The sequence below is a fragment of the Macrotis lagotis genome, chromosome X (assembly GCF_037893015.1).
Source record: "Macrotis lagotis isolate mMagLag1 chromosome X, bilby.v1.9.chrom.fasta, whole genome shotgun sequence".
Taxonomy (NCBI): Eukaryota; Metazoa; Chordata; class Mammalia; order Peramelemorphia; family Peramelidae; genus Macrotis; species Macrotis lagotis.
In genome coordinates this window covers 676,217,630-676,226,980 of record NC_133666.1, presented here as the reverse complement: position 1 = coordinate 676,226,980, position 9,351 = coordinate 676,217,630, and the positions used below count along the sequence as shown (strand labels likewise).

Here is a 9,351-nt window from a genome sequence, read left to right as displayed (position 1 = left end):
ATCAGCCTCACTTTCTCCTCCAGAGCCATCTCGGTCAAGTGGCCAGATATGAATCAGGATGACTGGAGATGATCCTGAATATGAGGCAATCAGGGTTACATGACTTACCCAAGATCTCACAGCTAGTAAGTGTGTGAGGCTGGATTTGAACTCAGATCCACCTGACTCTAGGGCCAGTGCTTTATCCACTGTACCACCTAGCTAACCCTTGGTTGATTACTGAAGATGGTTTTCATATAAACCTCTCCAATCAATGAAACAGGAATCAATTCAATCCAACAATGATTTATTAGGGCCTTTTACAAACTGCTATTTAAACAAAAACAAAATGCCCTCGGGAGTTTACATTTTCCTAGGATAAGAGTCTCTTGTGCTAGTATTTACATGGGCAAGATAAAGAGATATGAACCACAGCAATGGAACACTTGGAAGTTCTAGGAATTCCTGACTTAGTATCTATCTAGAAAATATCAGGGATAACCAGGAGAACAATGAGTGCTGGGCGTAGAGTTATGAATTTGAATCTGACCTCAGACAGTAGCTGTGATCCTAGGCAAGCCATTTAATCCTGTTTGCCTCAGTTTCCCCATCTGTAAAATGAATTGGAGAAGGAATGGCCAACTACTATAATCTCTTTGACAAGAAAACTCTAAATGGTGTCATGAAAAGTTGGATATGAATGAAATGAAACAAAATTAGGATCAATGTCTATAATGTAGGAAAAGGTCTCCAGTAGAGTGACCCAGGGACCTAGATTGGATGCTCTATCCCACGACTTAGGGACTTGAGATCTAAGCACTTCTCTTTACTGACAGTTCTCTCACATGGTATTCTTCTTACTTGATACATTCAGTGTTTCCCTACCATAAATTTAATTGGTTGGCTTATGTTTCAACCCCATCATTTTCATCTCATACCCTTATACGAATTTAATCTCAACTGTCTCAGAGATATATGTCTTTAACCCAACTAAGCCACTAGTATAGTCTTTAGGTAGAGAATGGTTGCTCTGTGATTTAACTAAGTAAAAAGAAGTTAGTAACCAAAAGAAAATGACCCCCATCCCAATATCTATCTGTCTATCTATCTATCTATCTATCTATCTATCTATCTATCTATCTATCTCTATATATATGTGTGTGTGTGTGTGTGTGTGTGTGCATGTATACACTCATAAGTATATACACACATTAATTTTTAAATTAATTTAATTTTTTTTGTAAAGATGAGTCACATATATAAGGCAAGGTGTCCGTAACCAAGGCACTACATCTAACTATCACTCCTCTGTCAAAAAATAGCAGTGACTCCCTACTGCTTCTAGCATGATCTGCAAATTCCTCTGTCTGGCATTTACAAGCCCCCTCAGTCTGGTCCCAACCTTCCACTTACTTACTCTTATATTCCAATTAGACTGACTTATTTGTTCTTCCTGAAATCATCTCTTCACCTCATTGGTCATCGCCTAAATTGTCCCTATACCTTGAATGTTTCTATCCTCATCTCTACTACTTCTGAAGTCCCTACCCTCTAAACCCTACCAAGGTTTAGCAAAGGTATCATAGTTTGCTGATCCCTTCATCTCCTTTCTCAAATTTCCTAGATTTACTGATCTGTGTACAGCCGTATATAAAATGTAAGATCCTAAGACAGGGCTTTGGGGTGTTTAGGTTTATTTCTATTTCTTGGGAAGTGACACAGTAGAGTTTTGCCCTCTTGTTTGCTCACTTTGTTAGTATTGTTGTTCATTGTTTTAGTCCTGCCCAACTCTCTATGATCCCTTTTGGGGTCTGGCAGAGACACTGGATGGCTTGTCATTTCCTTCTGCAGACTCATTTTATAAATGAGGAAACTGAGGCTGAGAGTTTAAATGATTTGTTTACATGACTAGTAAGCATCCAGAACAAAATAAAAAGGAAGGTCCTCCTGACTTCAAGAACAACACTCTACCATAAGAGTTCATGCTGTAAGAAGCAGATTTAGGTCTTCTAACTCCTAAACTCACCTTCATGTCACAGCATTTAGCTTCTCCAAGAGTAAGAACAATATCTAATATTAAAGTAGGGCATTGCAAAAAGAGTTACATAGAGTATCTCATTTGTTCCTCATGACCACCCTGTGAAGTTAACATTACTAACTGAGAAAGGGTGAATGACTAGCCTAGGATTACAGTGTTAGTAAATATATGAGGCAGGATTTGAATTCAGGTCTTCCTAACTCTAAATACAGCCCTATCCACTGTAATACTTATCAAAAGTCAAAGGCTTATTTCCTATTTCCTTATCTCTCTCTCTCTCTCTCTCTCTCTCTCTCTCTCTCTCTCTCTCTCTCTCTCTCTCTCTCTCTCTCTCTCTCTCTCTCTCTCTGTCTCTCTCTCTCTGTCTCTCTCTCTCTCTCTGTCTCTCTCTCTGTCTCTCTCTGTCTCTGTCTCTGTCTCTCTCTCTCTCTCTCTCTCTCTCTCTCTCTCTCTCTCTCTCTCTCTCTCTCTAAGAAAACAATGCAGCCATGGGCTTGTTTTACAATTGAGGAAACAAAAACAAACAGAGGTTTAAGTGACTTGTCCAGGTTCACCTTGCTAGTAAATGTCTAAGTCTGGATTTGAACTTAGCTAAATGGGCGAGTTAAAAAGGAGACCCTGAATTCACTGTATTGATCAGCATGCTTGTTCATTATTCATAGTTGGTTTTTGTTTGTTTGTTTTTGAGTTTTTGCAAGGCAATGGAGTTAAGTGACTTGCCCAAGATCGCACAATTAGATTAATTGTTAACTGTCTGAGGTTAGATTTGAACTCAGGTCCTCCTGACTCCAGGGCTGGTGCTCTATCCATTGTGCCAACCTGGCTTCCACTCATGGTTGTCTTTTATGTAATGTGTTTGATGGGTAAGTTTTAACACTGTATTTTTCTGAGTTTTTACCTCTTAAAATTAGCACTCAGATAGTTTTACTCATTAGACAAGAAGTATCTATTAATACCTGACTTTGTAGGCACTGTGATAAGCAATGGTGAAACAATTCTTGCCTTCAAGGTGCTTACATTCTAATGAGGAAGACAACATTTGTGTATTTACATACATATTTCATATATATACATATATATTGTCATATGCTCAAAATGAAGGATACTGGTTATGGGACAGAGGGTACTTGTAGACAGGGGAATTAGGAAAGGTTTTATGTAATAAGTGATGCTTAAGCACCAGACCAAAGATTCCAGGTGGCAGAAGTGAGGAGGGGATGCATTTTAGGCATGGCTAACAGACATGACTCTGCCTTTAGACCCTAATCACTGGCTCTCCAGAGGTTCCACTTAAAGTTTCAGTTGCTCGTTGTTTAGGTTTTGATGGCTCCAAGTAAAAGTCAATAGAGATTGTTTCTGTTCTGGCCAAAAACCTTCACAAAAGGTTAAGACACACTTCTGCCTCAATTCTTACCTAGACTTTAATTACTGGATGGGCACTGCCTCAGACAAACTAAGACCTGGGAGATGCCTTAATTTATAGAGGTCAATGTGTCCCACGGCATCTGGAACCATCTTGACCAATGTCTTGCTACTGGACTCAGATGACCTTGAAGGAAAGAGAGTTTAATGGACTTTGTATAGCCCTGCCTCACTTAAATTCAATTCACTTTCAAGTAAAGACATCCTCCTCCTGATGTCATTGGATCTCTTCTAGAAAGAAGGATGAACAAGAACAAATTTTTGGTGGGAGGGAACCTAAGCATTTGAGAGTAAGCTAACTCTTTACCATCCCAATACTGTGTTAAAATACTTTCCATTAAAAGGACTAGGGAAAGTGGGTTTTGTTCTGAATCCCCCAGAATTTCATATCCCCCATCCTGAAAACACTTGCTATATTTTACATATATGTTATATGTGTAGAGCATATATATTGTGTATATGTATGTATGTGTGAGGTTGTTCAGTCAATTTTTCAGTTGTGTCCAACTCTGTGCGACCCCATTTGAGGTTTTCTTGGCAGGTTTATCATTTCCTTCTCCAGCTCATTTTACAGATGAGAAACTGAGGCAAACAAGAAAAAGAGACCTGCACAAGATCACACAGTTAGGAAGTGTCAGAGACCAGACTTGAACTCAGATCTTCCTGACTCCAGGCCTGACACTATCCACTGTGCCACCCACGTGGTATACTTATTGCTTGTCCTTTGTTCTCAAAGAGGACCATGACATCATGAAGGCAATGCCATGACTTGCAAGTGATTGGTATTTAAGTGAGGAGGTAGGTGCTGAGCAAAGTATCTAGTCTCTCCCCCTCAAAAAAAAAGAAAGAAACCTCAAGAAAAATAAAGCAAAAAAGTATGCTTCAATCTGTATTCAGACACCATTCACTCTTTCTTTGGACTAGTCACATCACTTCTGACTCTGCTTTCCTCATCTCTAAAAAAGAGGATAACAGAACATATCTTGCAGGGTTGTTGTAAGGATCAAATGAGATATTTCTGAAAGGCTGATCACATTGCCTGTCACAGAGTAGGTGCATAATAAATGGCAGTTATTATCATTCCTATATCTATCTATATATATATGAATATATATGTAAATATATATGTATATGTGACATAGGTCTTTATTATTTAATTTGTATAACTGAAATCACAAGACCTGAAGACAAGGAAGGAATCCTTTTTATTTCTATTGTACTGAAACTGGACAGATTGGCAGCGTTGTGTTATCTATCCAGAGCATGTGATGTTAAATTGGAAAAAAAAAAGCCTATTTTATACAAATTATGCCTTATGCCTATTATATTGGCTAATAGGACAGAAAGGGAAAATGAAAACTATCGGAAGGGATGTAGGGAAAATGAGACATTAATGCACTGTTGGTAGAGTTGTGAAATGATTCCACAATTCTGTAGAGCAATTTGGAACTATGCCCAAAGGGCTATAAAATCATGCTTACACTTCAAACTAGCAATGCCACTACAAGGTCTATGTTCAAAAGAGATGAAAAGAAGGAAGGAACTGGACAATGAGGGGATGCCCAACAGCTGGGAAATGACTGGAACTTTAGTGGTACAAGAGTATGATGGAATGTTATTCTGCTATAAGAAATGATGAGCAGATTGCTGCTAAATGGTACAGTGGCCCTCAAGTTAGGAGGACCTGAGTTCAAATCCAGGCTCAGAAATTTAATGCTTACCTAACAATGTGAATGGGCAAGTCACTTCATCCATTGCCTTGTATAAAAAAAAAAATCTGTCAATTGTTTATCCATTAAGGCAGCTAGGTGGCACAGTGGATAGAGCACCAGCTTGGAGCTAGGAGGATTTGAATTCAAATCTAGCCCCACTTAATAATTATCTAGCTATGTGAACTTGGGCAAATCACTTAACCCCATTGTCTTGCAAAAAACAATACTTGCTTAGCAGTGTGACCTTGAACAAGTCACTTAAACCCTTTACCGTGTAAAAACCTAAAGAAAAAAAGAAATGATTAGCAGGATGCTCTTAGTAAAACCTGGAATGACTTACAAAAGCCGAGGCAATGGGAAATGCACTGTATGCCAAGTAACAACAATATTGTAGGATGATCAGCTGTGAATGATGGGTTGGTTTTTTTTTTCAGCAAAGCTGTGACCAAGACAGCTCTAAAGGATTATGATAAAGAATACTATTCATCCCCAAAGAAAGAGTGAGTGGTGTCTGAGTACAGATTGAAACATACTTTTTTTGCTTTATTATTCTTGAGGTTTCTTTTGGGGGGGGGTGTCCTATGTTTTCTTTCACAACAAACTTATGGAAATGTTTTGCATGACTACAAATTTTTAACCTACATCAAATTACTTGCTTTCTCAATAGGTGTGGGGGGAGGAAGAAGGAGGGGAAGGAGAAGAAGAGAGAGAGTTCAGTATTCAAAATTTTAAAAATGAATGTTAAAACTTGTTTTTACATGTACCCAGGGAGAAATAAAATAAAATTAAAATAATAATTAAATAAAACATATTTGGGTCAAATCCAAACCTAACTACCAACCAAGCCTTGGACCAAAGCCAAATAAAACATTTTGGGATGCTAAGTTTTAGGATGATGATGTGCAACATTGTTGTTCTGTCAATGGCATATTCCCCACTCCACCCCCACCACAGGAAATTAAAGGTTTTCATTTATTCAAGGAGTGAGGCAAATTGAGCCAGGGAGATGGTCCCCATTTTGATGAGCTTATATATCTCACTGTATAATATGGATAGGTCTATTGGAATCTATTAAAAAGGAGATAATCAAAACCAACTTTGCCATTGGGTGTGGTCATCTCATCTAGAGGTGAGATATGCTCCTACAGACACATAAGGGGAGGAAATGGGTATTTGCAAAAAGAGTCAATGGAAGTTAACCTAAAATATTAGGGCACTAGGACCTCCTGCAGAATGTAGTCTCTGAGAAGAGTCTTGAAGGAAGCCAGGGAGCCTAAGAGATAAAGATGAATGAGAGGAGAGCATCCCAGACATAGCGCACAGCCAATACAAGGGCTTAGAGAGAAGAGAGTCATGTTTAAAGAATTCCAAATAGACAAGTATTGGCTGGGTATAGAGTGTGTGAAAAAGAATTGTGTTGGACAGGAAAGAGAAGAGCCCAGGTGAAGAAGAGAACCAAATGAGGCATTTATATTTAATTCTGGAGGTAATCGATCCTATTTTTTTGTCTAGTTCCTGTGAGGAGAAGACAACATCTCACATATTACCACCCCTGTACATCTCTCCTCGTCACCCCCTCACTTCTTAATTCTGATCAATCAATCATCACCCCTTTCCAGTCAGGGATGTGATCAAACAATGATTAACCTCTCTCAAATTCTACCAAGATTGACTAAAGAATTTCCTCCTCCCCTTACACCCACAAAGGTATAATAGTGTACATAGACTCTTCTTGGCATTTCCTTTAAAATCTTCAGCTTGGTTTTGTTATCTCCCATACCAACTGGAAGGGAGGTGATGATTGATTGACCAGAATTATATAGTGCCACTATTTTGCTAGGCATTGGGAATACAAAAATAAATAGTCACTACCCTCAAGGAACTTCCACTGTCCTGAGAGTTGGGAGCAGGGAAGATATGATATATAGGGGAGAAAAAATAAAACATACAAAATAAATGAGAGAGGTATGAAAAGGGAAAGGAAAGAAGAGAGACAAAGTAAGAGGGGGAGAGAGAGATAGAGAGAGAAAGAGGAAAAGAGAGAAAGACAGAGACAGAAGAAAAAGTAGAAAAGAGATATTAGAAGTTGGGAAACCAATAAGGAGATTACTGCCAAGACAAAGTGAGAGGAATTGAGTGCATCAATTAGGAATGGAAATAAGAGATTTGTGGAGGATTCTGTGACTGAACTCAAGCTAAGATGGTCTGGGATCTTAGCACAACAGTGGCAGCATTGGCCTTCTGCAAATCCAACATGGTGAAGTGCTGTTGTCTGTCTGGCTGAGGAGAAAAATTCTGCCCTCTCCTCACGCAACAATGATAGGGCTAAGTTGTTGATGCTTGAGGTTTCTTTTGGCGGGGGGAGGTCCTATGTTTTCTTTCACAACAAACTTATGGAAATGTTTTGCATGACTACAACTTATGACAAACTCTGGGATAAGGCTATATTCAGCAGTTTCATCAAGGCTGATGTCATCCGGACCAATGTGGATAATGCAGAGCACCCATTCATCATGACTGTGGGCTATGAGGCTAGAGATGAGGAGAGCTATGATGTGGTCAAGGAATGTTTGATCCTATTGTTGAGGGCCACCATGTAGGTTGCACACCTTCAGATGAGCATAAGACTGATCTTAACCCTAACAATCTGCAGGGTGGTGATGACCTGGATCCTAATTATATGCTGAGTTCTTGTGTTCAAATGAACCAAAATATTGAAGGATTCTGTCTGCCTTCACATTGGCAAGAAGCTCTCTATGGCAACTCTGACCAGCCTGGAAGGTGCCCTGAATGAGAAGTATTATGCTTTGAAGAATCACGCAGGCACAGCAGCAGCTGATTGATGGCCACTTCCTCTTCAACAAACCTGTCTCCTCACTCCTCTTGGCCTCTGGCATGGCCTGACACTGGCCCAATGGCAGGAGCATTTGGCACAATGACTTTTTTGGTATGGATCAATGAACAGGGTCCCCTGATGGTCATCTCCATGCAAAAGAGGGGTAACATGAAGGAAGTGTTCACATGCTTCTGCACCAGACACATCTAGATCAAAAATCCTTTTTAAGACCAAGACCTGGGGTGGCTAGGTGGTGCAGTGAATAAAGCACCGGCCCTGGAGTCAGGAGTACCTGGGTTCAAATCCAGTCTCAGACACTTAATAATTACCTAGCTGTGTGGCCTTGGGCAAGCCACTTAACCCCATTTTCCTTGCAAAAACCTAAAAAAAGACCTACAAGTTCATGTGAAACCCCCACCTGAGGTGTATCCTGACATGCCCCTACAACCTGGGCACAGACCCATGAACAGGTGTCCACATCAAACTTCTCTACCTAAGCTTCCCTACCTAAGCAACCATGAGGTTTGGTGAGGAAAGTAAGGCTACAGAAGAGGGAGGTAGAGGGTGTGGACACAGCAGCTTTAGGTGGTGTCTTTGATATGGTTCATGCTAACTAACTGGGCTTCTCAGAGGTGGAACTGATACAGATGGTGGTGGGAATTCTCACCCATCATGCCAGTGTACCCACTGCAACGAAATAGGTTGAATCTCACCAATTCAATGCAACTCATTAAGTATTTTAAAAATTCTTTCCAGTCTATTCCATACATAGGATATAATTAATTATAATTCATAGGTCTATGCTTTATCCTCACTTTCCTTTTCAAATCAATCATCCATTGCAACAGTCAATGATCTTTAAGTGCCTACTGTGAGCTGGACTCAAGGATGCAAATACAAAGAATTAATTGAGCTTCAAAGGTTAAGGTTATTGATTAGGAGAAATCTATTAGGAGATCAACTGGTATTCTCTCAATTTATGAAGAGGTTAGGTTTATCAACTGTCATTCTATAACCATTCTTTTCCCTGGTGTATAAACAAGGAAAACACTCGTCTGTCTTTATATGTTTACCAACAAAACCCGGAAGGAAGAAATAGAAAAAGAAATTCATTAACGAGTAAAATGAGTACAAAGCTCTATGAGATCATTACTATTAGGAGTTACCTTACTTTTTATGTCTGGGTCTAGGAAATGAAATTTCTTTTTTTGAACCTGAACCAAACTTTAAGGAGACAACCATCAACTATCCCAAAGGTTTAATCTGAAAGAAGAAATAATGAATGCATACTGCATTGTGGGTCAGCTATTGGGACTCCTGGAAAAAAACTGGGGATGAATAGTAAGGTTTTCATAAGGTTTTCG

General features: G+C 39.4%; 1 pseudogene; it reads left to right on the top strand.

The window, feature by feature from the left end:
* The first annotated feature begins 7,559 nt into the window (after positions 1-7,559).
* Positions 7,560-8,197, top strand: LOC141499582 (creatine kinase B-type pseudogene; annotated as a pseudogene).
* Positions 8,198-9,351: the final 1,154 nt, after the last annotated feature.